The 13659-nt window shown below is 45.1% G+C and overlaps 1 long non-coding RNA gene across 1 annotated transcript in view; it reads right to left on the bottom strand.

Moving 5' to 3' along the window:
• Nucleotides 1–845: 845 nt before the first annotated feature.
• The window catches only part of LOC143783418 (uncharacterized), a 33473-nt gene continuing 20659 nt past the window's right edge, over nucleotides 846–13659 (bottom strand). The window contains exons 2-5 of the long non-coding RNA XR_013217155.1: nucleotides 3816–3857; nucleotides 3395–3450; nucleotides 1165–1292; nucleotides 846–969 (exon numbers count right to left, since the gene is read on the bottom strand). This is a non-coding gene — a long non-coding RNA (uncharacterized LOC143783418). The remainder of the gene's footprint in view (nucleotides 970–1164; nucleotides 1293–3394; nucleotides 3451–3815; nucleotides 3858–13659) is intronic.

The following is a 13659-nucleotide window of genomic DNA, read 5'->3' as shown; positions in this document are numbered from 1 at the left end:
TGTAGGCTGAGTTACAGGTCTGTGCTCCCTGCTGGCATGTTTACCAGCACAATGACTCCTGGGAAATGTAGTAAGAAAGAACAGGGAGTTTTGAAAGGAAGTGATGACTGTTGGAGCAGAGCTGTTGCCAGGGCACATTATGAAAAGCATAAAACAACATGAAACTTGGCATAAAAAAAGTATATGGGTCATTATTCTTAATAATTTAAGGCAAATCCAATACCCGACTTATGATATTGAGCAATCTCTTTAAGGGTTTGTGCACACAGAATCTTTATCAGGTGGATACCATCTGTAACCCACCTGAAAAAGCGCTCTATAAACATTAAAAATATTGAACATATGCACAGCAATGTCAAAATGAGTTGTAGTGCACATGTTCTGTATTTTGTTACTTCTTTTAACCACTTCAGGCTTCGAAAGCCGTGAAGTGGCTAAAAGAAGTGACTTGACGATTCTACAGTCGACTTTCACTTGAACGGTGCCACAACTTAGAATTAAAATTAAAAACTGAAGACGTCAGCGGCAAAGCCACAGCAAAGCGACGATGGAAAGGTTACAAACAAGACGCTTCAGGAAAAAAACAGCCAACACGTTCCTGAAGTATCTTCTCCTTAAAAATCGATGTAGGTACGCCGATGGCTAACAGACAAACTCTAAGAGTTAGTGCTGTAGGCTCCAGTGCATTGTAGATAAGTAATTAAAATCACAGCTATGGCATTCATGGTCACAAGTTCATGCATTTGGACCAGACGTTTGTCTTTGCTAATGAAATGTATTGAAAACTCCATATTTTAGAAAATGTTTTTCTAGAAGTAGGAATTCACTTCCACTGTTATCCTGGTACCGTCTGTTTATTTGAGTCTGTTGTAGAATTAAGAGATGGCTCAAGGCTTTTTGTCGGGATCTTGTTTTATGGTGGTAGAAAAAAAATTCACCAATGCATCATCTTCTGAGAAGCAACCACTCCTTCCGAGACAAAAGCACAAAAAGACAGACCTTGTAAATTCTGAATTCTGCAATCCTGCTGTCAGGTTACATGTGGGCTGTGTCAGTTCAACACAATAATAGGTTACTGTGCAAAATTACATACAGAGGAAGAAAATAACCTTGAAAAGACTCCGTAGATTTGTAAGATTATTGAAAAACATATTATAAACTTACTCTATGAACAGAAGCACAGTTTTCCATCAAGTCTTGCCTTGTACTGTCTGAGCGTACAATACTGCATCACGCTGAAGAGTGTCATTCAAAGTATTTCTTCTTCAGAGTTCCTTTCTGGAAAAATGTTCCTATAACACAACGGTGGCACACATTTCCTCTGTATGTGATAAGTCTTACTTTCAACTTTTTAATGTATCTTTGAAATGGAGAATAAAGAGTGACCAAAAGAGTGTCCCATCTTAAAATGGATATTGAATAAAAATGATACCAAGAAAACTATAATTTGGAGCTGTTTTGACTTGCGGCAATTATCTCCCTGTGGCTGTCTCAAGCCCGCTGGTGATGTGTCATCATGAAAAGATTATTACTATAAAAGACTTTCAATAACTGGGGGCCCTGTTGGAACTTTTGCATTGGGGCCCACAACAAGTTTACAGTTACTCTGCTGGCTACATCAGCATTTTTTAGTATGCTAGTTTCAATGCTGGTCCCTATGTAAACGTGGATATCAACCTCAACATGTTTGGTTAAAGCTAAGGAAATCCTATGAGAAAAATATTACATCTTAAGAGGACTACAGGTAACATTCCATAGACAGCAAGAAAGGACGCTTGATACCACAGATGTGCACTTCTTATTGTTATGTCTCACATGGTGAGTTGGATCCTTGGAGCCTCTTGGCCGGATAAGCAGTTCTTAAAGGTATGTGGGTAAAGGCCCTTTAATGCCTATTAAATCCATACATTAGTTGAAAGATTTCATGTGGAAATTGTCGAGAAATACAGTCTGGAAGTTTTAATCGCAAGTGAAGGGGTGGACATTGGACATCCAGCTCACCAGCCTCTCTCGCTATTTCTCTGTCCATTGCTGGCCTCCGGTCCCTGTTGAACCTGTAACTCTTCTCTCGGGAACTTGCCTCACTTGTCTGAGATTCTGCGCAGATGCCATTGTCCTGGATTGTCTCATTAGCATGGGCTGTGCATGCGCAGATCGATAGTTTTGCTCTCGAAATGTCATCGGGAGCTTACTGCACATGTGCCAGCCCCTATGATGAGACGACACTGAGCAAAAACAGCCAAGGGAGGAAAAACACTGAGAGAAGAGTGACCTCTCCATCAGAGATCATAGGCCGGCAACAGAAAGAAAAATAGGGAGAGAGGCAGGAGCGCTGGAAGTGCAATATCAGCCCAGTGAACTTGTGATGAAAATTTCAAAGCTGGATTTTGCTAACAACTCCAAATGTTAAGCAAGGTATGGATTTATAAGTCCGAATACAAGCAAGGGATGGATTTAATAAGCATTAAATGGCATTTACACAAATGATGACAGGTTTCCTATGAGCAGTACGGGCAAGAGGTGCTGGAGCAGCAGGTGTCAGTAACACAATAGTACCACCTGATACAGCAGCGATGAGCAGTGAAACGGGAATAATAAAGACTGGGGCAGAGTAGTGGGTACTAAGCAGTGTAGCTGGGGTAGTAGAGACTAGGATGTAGCAGAGCTGAGCAGTAAAGTTGATGTGTAGCTTATTTGGAATAGTAGACACTAATATAGCAGAGCTTGAGTAATGGACACTGTGGCAGTCAAATAGCAGCAGGAACACCATCTGCTTGAATACTTTGGAGTCATCCTGTCACTTGAAGAGTGATTAAATGACCTGACAGAATGACTTAATTGGAATTTGCTTGTTGCTAGTGTAATAGTGGATCTTCCCAGAAGAGAGGAATGATGTAGTATTCGGCTCTGGAACTGGAACAGTCGAGTAACACTCGCTCTCTATATTACATTTAGCTCACTATGTTCCTGTGTCATTCTTTTTTCATAGTCACCACCACATTGGTCTTCCCGGCAGCACTACTACAAATGGCCATCAAATCAAGTAGAGTGGCACTGGCTATGGGCAATCAAAGATTCCAGCCAAAAAGAGGAACCAACCAGTGGATGAATTTTCTGGCCAATCAGTGGTCCTGGAGGTCCCTTTCCATGTTTTCTATGCCCAGTGCCAGTAATTATATGTCATTTAATATCTTGCATATTTACTTATGTTCTGACCCAGCTATTAGTAGGCTACTCTTGTGGAATGACCTTTGGATGACCACTCTGGTTTGTCTTCAGCCTGTTTGTCCCTATTGATTACTCTTCTTTCCTCTTCTGCATTCTGACCCATGTATCCCCAACCCTGCTGTTTGGTTCTTATTCTGTCTTTATCTAGCGATTCACTGAGTCTGACCTTGGCTTGTTTGGCAACTCCTTAACTTTTCTACTGATGCAACTTTGTCCAAATAGCTGTAGAGGAGTTAAAGAGTGAATATCAGTGAGTTCCTTGGACTCTGCTAAAAACAGAATGTCAAGCTCAGGGTTTCACAATTAAAGCCCATTTTGATCTCATGGTATCATTAAACTAACAGACTATGTCCATGATTATTTTGCCTTACAATTGCTACAGTGCCTGAGTCATAAGAAAGTAGATCGACAATAAGCCCCTTCTCTTTATAAATTATCCAGCAACGTGCAAGGAACACGCATGCTTTTTTTGTACTCCTATCAATGCTCAAGATTGAAGCATCTGAAATTGAGAACATGGCTCAGAACAGAATTTTACACTTAGTTAAATCTGGAAAAGGTAAAATATCTAATTTCATTGTACTAACCTTCGGAAAATCAGGCAGCTCCTATGTTGTAGGTCTGTGGAACTACAAAAAAAATTGATGTTTAGTTTATTTACAAGTACAAATATTACTTTGAACTTTCTTCTTCTCGGATTATTCTGGTAAACTCAGGCGTCATTGAAGTCTTGAATAAATCATGAGACTGTGGGAATGCTGGGGCTGTCGTGATTATATGTGTCACTATTTCATAATTGAATGTTTTATGTCACTTATCAGACAATTCACAGAAAAACTGTTTTCCAAGTGCAGATTAGAAAATGTGTAATTTGTCCTAGATGACAAGGTGAGTGTCATTAAATATTGTTTTGTCAATGCAAAAAGTTCTCCTCTGGGCCAAGCAAGGACATCCCTTAGATGCACGTTCCTTACATTATTAAGATCTATATAAGGAACCTGGGCCCTATATGACAGGAAGCCATTGAACTGTTCAAAGGGGTTTCTATTGAAATTGGCCAAAGAGATGGCATTATTGTAAATTATAGTAACAAATCTCACCATGGTAATTTTAGAGCACTTCATGCTTCCCTCTGCCGACAAGCTTTTTGGAGATAGAAATTTAATTCTCCAGCAGGACTTGACACCTGTCCACACTGCCAAAATTACCAATACCTGGTTTAAAAACAACAGGATCACTGTGCTTGATTGGCAGCAAACTCACCTGACCTCAACCCCATAGAGAATCTATGGGATATTGTCAAGAGGAAGAGGAGACACCAGACCCAACAATGTAGATGAATTGAAGGCTGCTATCAAAGCAACCTGAGCTTCCATAACACCTCAGCAGTGCCACAGGCTGATCGCCTCCATGCCACGCCGCATCGATGCAGTAATTGATGCAAAAGGAGCCCGACCAAATATTGAGTGCATTTACTGAACATACATTTCGGATTTTAAAATCATTTTTCAAGCTGGTGTTATAAAGTATTTTAATTTACTGAGCTAATGACTTTTGAGTTTTCATTGGCTGTAAGCCATAATCATCAACATTAACAGAAATAAACACTTGAAATAGATCACACTGTTTGTAATGACTATTTAATATACGAGTTTCACTTTTTGTATTGAAGAACTGAAATAAATGAACTTTTTGGTGATATTCTAATTTAGTGAGAAGCACTTGTACCATCTGAGATCTATAAGCTTCTCAGTAGGACAATTGCAAACAAAATTATTTAACCCCCGTTACAAATTAGCATAGGTCTATTAGCAAAAATTACAAACTTTTGCTGGTTTCAATAAACCAATCAGAACAGAACAATTACAAAATCTCGATGCGCAATAAATATAATAATGCGTACTAATGTGACAAGTGGTTTCTCCAAATTCAGCACAAAATATTTTTCCAACTATTTTTGCTGTCTCAAAATTATTCACCCCTTCATTACTCTCTTGACAACCCAAGAACATCAGTGAACTGAAGACTATTGCCCATGAGGAATGGGCCAAGATTGCTTAGGCTACGTTCACATTTGCGTTGTGCGCCGCAGCGTCGGCGCCGCAACGCACAACGCAAATAAAAACGCAGCAAAACGCATGCACAACGCTGCGTTTTGCGCCGCATGCGTCGTTTTTTTCATTGAATTTGGACGCAGCAAAAATGCAACTTGCTGCGTCCTCTGCGCACCGACGCGGGCGCCGCAGCGACGCATGCGGCGCAAAACGCAAGTGCGCCGCATGTCCATGCGCCCCCATGTTAAATATAGGGGCGCATGACGCATGCGGCGCCGCTGCGGCGCCCGACGCTGCGGCGAGGACCGCAAATGTGAACGTAGCCTTAGTGATGCTGCCAGAAACTGGTGTGTGGCTACACATCACGTCCGCAGCAGGACGTAACAGCCAGAGGGGCCCTACTAAGTGCTAAAAACACTTGAAATGGAGAGGATAATAATTATGAAACTCAGTAATCTGAAAAAGTGACATTTTGTGTTGCATTTGGAGAAACTAATTATTACATTAGTTGTTTTGAGCTACTTACAGTGTTGTTTTTGACTTTTTTTTTGCAATTTGTAGAAAGTTTGTAAATTTTTCTAATAAACCCAATTTGCAGAAGAATTTTGATTGCAACTGTATATATTCCCTAAGGCTCTAAATGCACCTCTAAACTCCATTTAAAACATTTCTGGGTTTAAAGTCACTTGGGACTTGTTGCTTTATATTGGAAATCTGACAGGTTTCATGTTGAGTAAACCTCTGCAATAGAACATTCTAGAAAGCAATTATTTCAAACATTTTGACACAAGGCTGCGGCATTGACAACATTTGGCCCCTTGAACAAAGTGACAAGTTAATGGAATTTGATGCATCATTAAGTGCATATACACTCACTTCTTATTGTTTTGAATAGGGGCGACATTGTCCATCTAATGGCTGCGCGCGTGTCGATAATTATAGGCCCCTGTTGTGAGAAAGTCATGCCACTCCACACTCCACGCAGATTCGATAAAAGCCTTATCGCAAACTTGTTGCCCAAACGGAACACACAATGAAATATCTGTTCGGTTCTATGTAAATGTGTGCATCTATGAACTTCAATGAATCCCTTGGCTGCAAACTAGCATTTATAATTCATAAATTATTCCTCTATTTAATGCCTTTGTAATTCATTGTGATCATTTTGAAATGTGAGGGATGTAGAGTTGCATAATGACAGCCGGCTGTTATTCAGCCGCAACAGCTGGTGCTATGTTGGGATAATTGGTGGTTGGTATAGATCTGTCTTCACTGAAGATGGATAATGTAGTTTGATATGTCTTTGGCCTTCAATTGACCAAACATTGTCATTGTTAATTTTTCATGTGTCTGTTTGCGTTTGTCATTGAATGTAAGTAGAGACTCACTGAGCTCAGATTAGCTTTGTCAGAAATTAAAGGGGGTTGTCCAGCGGATGAAAAATATTATTTAAAGGCCTCAGATTGGTAAAAGCATTAAAGAAGCCATGCTCATCCTCACCAATCCTTGCAGCTCTTTTCCCCATATTTACCTGAACCCATTTGTCCTTTACTTTCTGTTCCCAACTTGGTACCCTGGGAATAACAGGAAATAACCATTTAACTAATCACCGGCTGAGGTGGCTCACTTATGTGGCCAATAACTGAGCGGACATTTCCTAGCTATAAAGTAGAGACCAAAAGGAATTGGGCAAACAGAATGGGAGCTTCTGGGGATTGTCAAGAATCAATAATGGATAAAACAGAAGAGTGCAATTGGATCTCATCCTAATATAAACGAAACAAGAACGAGTAAGATACGCTCACTTACAAGGTTGTGTGAGACGCAACCACTGAAAAAAAAACAGATGCTGCAGCTTCCATAAAAAGTATCGAGATTGTCAGGGAAATTGAAGTGATCTGCGCTTACTGGAAGCATGACATCCACAATCGGATATAGTATGATAGTTTATTATCAACACGTTTCAGAGTCACGCCGACTACTTCCTCAGGACAACCATACATAACAGCCTATTATTAGCCTTTGAAACTCGTTAACAATAAATCATCATACTATATTCAATTGCGGATGTCATCCTTCCAGAAAGTACAGATCCCTTCCATTTCCCTAGCAATCTCATTTGAGAATCAGTATTGGTTTTCCTTCCGGGGACGTGAAAGAAGAATGGGCGAAATGCACGTTGGGGTGGGAGACATGTGGCTCCTCCGGAGTCCGGCTGCCACAGTGGCAATGCCTCCCTCACAGGGGGTGATGTCATGCCTGGAAGCAAGAAGGGATTGCCTTAGCAGGTACAACACTTTCCTGACTCCAGACCAGAAGGGGGAGCTCTAACACCTGTTTTAGGGGAGCTTCGTTGATAAGTTCAGGTCTGGAGGCGGGGTTAGTCAGTCAGTCAGAGCTAGTATGAGGAAGAGGAACCAAGTGAAGAGAGCTGCGACTGAGCTCACCCCAGGATTGAGCGCCAAAGATCGGACACGGTTGCTTGTTAACTGCAGGCCCAGCAACTAAAACCGGAGGACCGGAGATTGCAGGTCTCCTGGGCCCAACTGACACCTGAAGGCACAGCAGCAGATCAGAGCCTGGATTCACCTCGAGGGAGTGACACCTGAACAGGCTCAAGCTGCCAGGCCATGCAGGTAGTGTACCATTTAATGGACAAACAGTAAGAAGGTCTTGAATAGAGAATAAAGCATCAGGAACCCAGAGAACTGTGCAGCAGGGAGGCTTCCATCCCCACCTGGCTAGGGGGATTCTGAATTGCTTCCAGGCTGCCCGGATCTCCAATACCACCTGTTACCTGTGTTCCGGACTGCACCTTTGACCAGTCACGAACAATCCCCTACAAACATTCCCTCATCCCTTTTATTGCACACCTAGGGCCACGGACTGGATCACCGCTGCCATGACCACCCCTTTAAGAACCGTGCAACCCAGTTCCAAGTTCCCCACGACCCTAGCGGGTGTTGCAGATGCAGCAGTCATCTAGCACTTGCCCTCTAACATGTAAAAAAGTCATATACTTTAAATTCTTTATCATAATCTGTACTTGCCAGGTATTTTGTGATACTGGGTTAAAACTATTCCAATCCTTGCCAATGAATGTAGTTTGTGTAGCAAACCACTATGTGATTTCAGTTTACCCTTATCCACGTATACTGGCAGACATCACTATGCATGATCCTGTGGTTTTACACATCTATGATTTCGGCAGCAAAAAGGTATACTGCTAGACAGACTTACAGCACTGTGCATTTTCTGTTCTGATTACACTCACTTTAAGCTGGCAACCAGATTTTTTGTTGCTGTTTCCACAGGATAAATGATAGTCTTGTATGCCTTTTTACCTTAATCATCTGATTATTTAATCTATGGAAAGGATTTTATGTCCAATACACTTTTTCTGCTGTGTCTCCATGTTGACATGAGGCATCTTTTTAACTAATTTTATATTTCTTTGATTATTCTGTGTTGTGATTAATAGTGTTGAGCGATACCTTCCGATATCGGAAAGTATCGGTATCGGAAAGTATCGGCCGATACCGTCAAAGTATCGGATCTAATCCGATACCGATACCCGATCCCAATGCAAGTCAATGGGACGAAAATATCGGAATTAAAATAAACCCTTTCTTTCCTTGTAGGTTAATTCTACATGAAGGAAAACAACAAAGAATAATGTAGGATGTATTGGGGGAGGTGGCGGAGACATTAAAGGCACAGAGGTTTAGCCCAATCAAATAGAATAGCAGGATTTTTATTTATTTTATGACGTTCGGCGTTAGAAAGATTTTGACTATGTTAATTTTTTACTTATTTTGTCAGATATTGATGTTTCACTACTTCCACGCCCTTCACCTTCTTTTTTACTTCTCCGACACTTTCTTCTTCATTATCCTCATCATCAGCTTCTTTGACATCAACTTCTTCACCTTATTCATCTTCTTCTTCATCTTCTACCTATTTTTTTTTTTTGTTACATTGTTCATATTCTTTTTATTTAACTATTATCTTCTTCATATTCAACTTCTTCATCATATTCTTATTTGTGACAGGCATTCCCGTAGTTGTTATCTATAAAAGTTTGAAGATTACACCTTCCGTTCTGCCTGTGACAAAAGAGTTACATTTGTCCGCGTTCATTTTGGCCTGCAGCATCAGGCTTTATCCAGGGGCACCACGAGGAGGAACGGACTCACCCCCATACACTGCTTAGTCTTCTTCTGCTTATAATTTAAATAATATCTTTTGCTCTGATATTTAGTCTTATGCTTAATGTTCTTCTGCTCTTTGTTCTGCAGCCTCTTGTTCTTCTGCTTCTCGGTCTTCCAGGTTGTCGTCGTTGTCTCCAGGGTCGTCGTCTCCGGGGTCGTCGTCATCGGGGTCGTCTTCAGGGTCATCGTCTCCAGGGTCGTCGTCATCTCGGTGGTTGTTGTCTCTGGTGTTGTCATCATCTTAGGGGTGGTCTTCCGGGTCATCGTCTTTAGGGTCTTGAACTTGGAAATGTAGCAGAAGGTACAAGAAGGCTGAGAAAATGCCGAGAAACAGCTGATGGAACTGGAACTCGGATGGCTACCCGAAGGTCCAAGAGCCAATGGAACTACCGTGGACCAGCTGACGTTACTGGAACCCGGTTACTAAGCAGGAGGTACCCGTGCCTGAAAGCACTACCAAGGACCACCTGATGTTGGTGGAACTCGGATACCCAGAGGGAGGCACCTAAGCCAAAGGCTCTGCCCGGAACCAGCTGACGGTACTGGAACCAGAATGGGGAGCAGAAGGTACAAGAGCAAAAGACACTGCCGAGAACCAGCTGACGGTACTGGAACCCGGATGAGTAGCCGAAGGTCCAAGAGCCAATGGAACTACCGAGGACCAGCTGACGTTACTGGAACCCGGTTACTAAGCAGGAGGTACCCGTGCCTGAAAGCACTACCAAGGACCACCTGACGTTGGTGGAACTCGGATACCCAGAGGGAGGCACCTAAGCCAAAGGCTCTGCCCGGAACCAGCTGACGGTACTGGAACCAGGATGGGGACCTATTCAAGCTTGTCTTCCTAGAGCCCCAACTGGCGGTGTTAGAGCCCAGGGTCAGCAGAAGGAGGAGAGGGAGGGGAGTGTAGGCCGAAGCCTGCACTGGTGGCAGCTTTGGGTCTGTTGTGTCTGCGTGGCTGTCGCAGGACACGTTGCTGGCTACACAGCAGGGGAACAGCTGGCGGTGCTGAACCCCACTGACACATTGGCTGGTGATTTTCTCTGTGCAGCTAGCACATCTGGGCCCCAACTGGCGGTGTTAGAGCCCAGGGTCAGCAGGAGGAGGAGGGGGAGGGGAGTGTAGGCCGAAGCCTGCACTGGCGGCAGCTTTGGGTCTGTTGTGTCTGCGTGGCTGTCGCAGGACACGTTGCCAGCTAAACAGCAGGGGAACAGCTGGCGGTGCTGAACCCCACTGACACATTGGCGAGGTGTTTTTCTCTGTGCAGCTAGCACATCTGGGCCCCAACTGGCGGTGTTAGAGCCCAGGGTCAGCAGGAGGAGGAGAGGGAGCGGAGTGTAGGCCGAAGCCTAATTGAACCAATTTCAAAGGTAACCTTTAACCCCCCCTCAGGTGTTACAAACTAGAAGAGCCACAGCTTATGCAGCAGTAGTGCTGCACAAGTCAAAGGTTGCTCTTTTAATTTTTCTCCTTGCACACGCTGAATGAAACACGTATAACATTTAGCCCTTTATACAGTCAAACTGTGTTGGAGGCGAGAGTTCCCTTCCTAATGGGACGCAGCACAGATGTCAAGAATCCCACCTTGGTGCTGAGCGCAGCCTCCTGAGCGTTGTTATTTGCTGTACAGGAGTCTGCGCTGTCGTTTTATCCCTTGGCCTTGCGCTGTTAGCGCTGCCCATCTTCTGACATCATTTAATGTCGGCCGTTGCGCTTTGCGATGACCATGAATCCCAGCCCCGCAGTGTCTTTACATAGTTAAAACACTGCGGGGCTGGGATTCATGGCCTGGCGCAGTACATATGTTCGCCTCTCGCTTGGGTTCTTACACCTGCTTCAGACTATGCGGCGTCAGCTGATCCCTTACCGCATGCCACGGCCATGAAGCCGCACAGTCTGAAGAAGGAGGAAGGAGATGAGGGACAGGCGAACATATGCACTGCTCATGCCCGTCAATCACACCCTCGCAGTCCAAATAAATAAGACACCGAGGGGCGTTGTGTGGGGCAGGGCGGCCGCAGAGGCGCAGCCAGCCAAACAATGATGCCAGAAGACGGGCAGAGCTACCAAGGGGGTTGCAGCGTGTCATTACAAAGGAAAGTCACACCTCCGGGATGGTTAAATGGTCACAGAGGACACATTTTAGACGTGTTCAGTTCCCCATGGGCAAGGAGAATAAGTTTCTGAGCCACCTTGCACACATGCAGCATTACTGCTGTACAAGGTGGCTGTAAAACATAGAAACACCTGGGGGAGGGGGGACAGGTTCCCTTCAATTTCAGTTCTTGTGTCTGCGTGGCTGTCGCAGGACACGTTGCCGGCTACACAGCAGGGGAACAGCTGGCGGTGCTGGACCCCACTGACACATTGGCTGGTGTTTTTCTCTGTGCAGCTAGCACATCTGGGCCCCAACTGGCGGTGTTAGAGCCCAGGGTCAGCAGGAGGAGGAGCAGGGGAGCGGAGTGTAGGCCAAAGCCTGCACTGGCGGCAGCTTTGGGTCTGTTGTGTCTGCGTGGCGGTCGCAGGACACGTTGCCGGCTACACAGCAGGGGAACAGCTGGCGGTGCTGAACCCCACTGACACATTGGCGAGGTGTTTGGCTCTGTGCAGCCAGCACTTCCAGACAGCAACTAGCGGTGTTGGAGCCCGGGCTCTGCAGGTGGAGCAGAGTGTAGGCCGAAGCCTAATTGAACCGATTTTAAAAGTAACCTTTAACCCCCCCTCAGGGGTTACAAACTAGAAGAGCCACAGCTTATGCAGCAGTAATGCTGCACAAGTCAAAGGTTGTTCTTTTAATTTTGCTCCTTGCACACGCTGAAAGGAACACGTATAACATTTAGGCCCTTACACAGTCAAACTGTTTTGGAGGCGTGAGTTCCCTTCGTAATGAGACGCAGCACAGCTGACAAAAATGCCACCTTGGTGCTTTGCGCGGCCTCCTGAGCATCGTTATTTGTTGCACAGGAGTCTGCGCTGTCGTGTTATCCCTTGGCCCTGCGCTGTTAGCGCTGCCCGTCCTCTGACAACATTTGATGTCGGCCGGTGCGGTTCGCGATGCCCATGAATCCCAGCCCCGCAGTGTCTTAACATTGTTAAAACACTGCGGGGCTGGGATTCATGGCCTGGCGCAGTACATATGTTCGCCTCTCGCTTGGGTTCTTACACCTGCTTCAGACTATGCGGCGTCAGCTGATCCCTTATCGCATGCCACGGCCATGAAGCCGCACAGTCCGAAGAAGGCGGAAGGAGATGAGGGATAGGCGAAGAAATGCACCGTTCATGCCCGTCAATCACACCCTCGCAGTCAAAATAAATAAGACACCGAGGGGCGTTGTGTGGGGCAGGGCGGCCGCAGAGGCGCAGCCAGCCAAACAATGATGCCAGAAGACGGGCAGCGCTACCAAGGAGCTTGTTGCGTGTCAATACAAAGGAAAATCACACCTGAGGGACGTTTTAATGGTCTCAGAGGACTCATTTTAGACGTGTTCAGTTCCACATGGGCAAGGAGAATAAGTTTCTGAGCCACCTTGCACACATGCAGCATTACTGCTGTACAAGGTGGCTGTAAAACATAGAAACACCTGGGGGAGGGGGGACAGGTTCCCTTCAATTTCAGTTCTTGTGTCTGCGTGGCGGTCGCAGGACACGTTGCCGGCTACACAGCAGGGGAACAGCTGGCGGTGCTGGACCCCACTGACACATTGGCTGGTGTTTTTCTCTGTGCAGCTAGCACATCTGGGCCCCAACTGGCGGTGTTAGAGCCCAGGGTCAGCAGGAGGAGGAGCAGGGGGAGCGGAGTGTAGGCCGAAGCCTGCACTGGAGCAAGTTGAAAGGGAACCTTTAACCCCCCCCAGGCGTTTGTAGCTGAAAGAGCCATCGTGTACAGCACTAATGCTGGAAAAGGTAAACTTAGCTCTTTTAATTATGGTCCTTGCACATGCTGAACCTAACACTTATGAAATGTGTCCCCTCACACCGTTAAACCGTCCGGTAGGTGGAACTTTCCTTTGTCATGTGACGCAGCACAGCCGTCATTCTTACCCCCTTGGCGCCATGCGCCGCCTTCTCAGCGTTGTTTGAATCTGTCCCGGAGCCTGCGCTGTTAGGTTAGCCCTTGGCCATGCACACATTTTGCGCTGCCCGTCTTCTGACATCATTTGGTGTCA

Source organism: Ranitomeya variabilis, chromosome 6 (genome assembly GCF_051348905.1).
Source record: "Ranitomeya variabilis isolate aRanVar5 chromosome 6, aRanVar5.hap1, whole genome shotgun sequence".
In the NCBI taxonomy this organism is placed as follows: domain Eukaryota; kingdom Metazoa; phylum Chordata; class Amphibia; order Anura; family Dendrobatidae; genus Ranitomeya; species Ranitomeya variabilis.
Note: the sequence above shows the minus strand (reverse complement) of the source record. Positions and strands in the feature narration are given on the sequence as shown.